We start from the raw sequence: 698 nt of genomic DNA, 5'->3' as shown, positions 1-698 counted from the left end.
CTGCGAGGTGAGCGCGGGGGCACACCTGCAGGCAGCGCGGGCAGCACCGCCATGTGCTGCCGGCCTCCGCGAGGGGCCGGGGACGTGCCACCTGCAAACACCGCGGTGAGCCTGGGGGCGGCTTTCACCTCGGTGCCCCCCTGGGGTCTGCAGGCACTCCCGGGGAGGGGAGCACCCCAAGGATGGGTGCCGGTGTGACGGGGTCTTTGGGCTTTGCCCCGTGCCGGTGCTGAGGGCGGCCCTGTGGAGGCTCTGGTAGATTTTGGGGTGAATCCTGTCGCCATCAGGACTGGGCTCTTGCCGGGCTCCGGCAGCAGGGTCAGCCCCACGGGGGGACACGGGTGGGAAGGGCCCATGCGCCTCACGCCGGCCGCAGGTGCCCTGGGAGGGGGGGCTGGCTCCCCCCGGGGACATCCGGGTGCCGACCCACCGTGGCGAGGTGTGTGACGCCAGAAGCGGAGCCGAGCCTCATATTTGGGCACGGAGCAGGTTATTGGAGGCCGGGGCCCTGCCAGCTGGGAGATAACCCGCCTGATAACGGCTCAAAAGGTGCTGCCGCCTCCATTGGCTCCCGGCCGCGCTGCCTATATATCACCCACCCCACGCTGGGGGGGCCGGGACGGCAGGATGGTGCCCGTTGGGGTGCTGGGGCTGCTCCTGTGCGTGCAGCTCTGTGGGGGTGAGCGCCGGGGTGGGGG

This window comes from Aptenodytes forsteri, unplaced genomic scaffold, assembly GCF_000699145.1.
Source record: "Aptenodytes forsteri isolate BGI_AS27 unplaced genomic scaffold, ASM69914v1 Scaffold643, whole genome shotgun sequence".
Classification (NCBI taxonomy): domain Eukaryota; kingdom Metazoa; phylum Chordata; class Aves; order Sphenisciformes; family Spheniscidae; genus Aptenodytes; species Aptenodytes forsteri.
The sequence above is the reverse complement of the archived record's forward strand: the minus strand, read 5'-3'. Positions refer to the sequence as shown.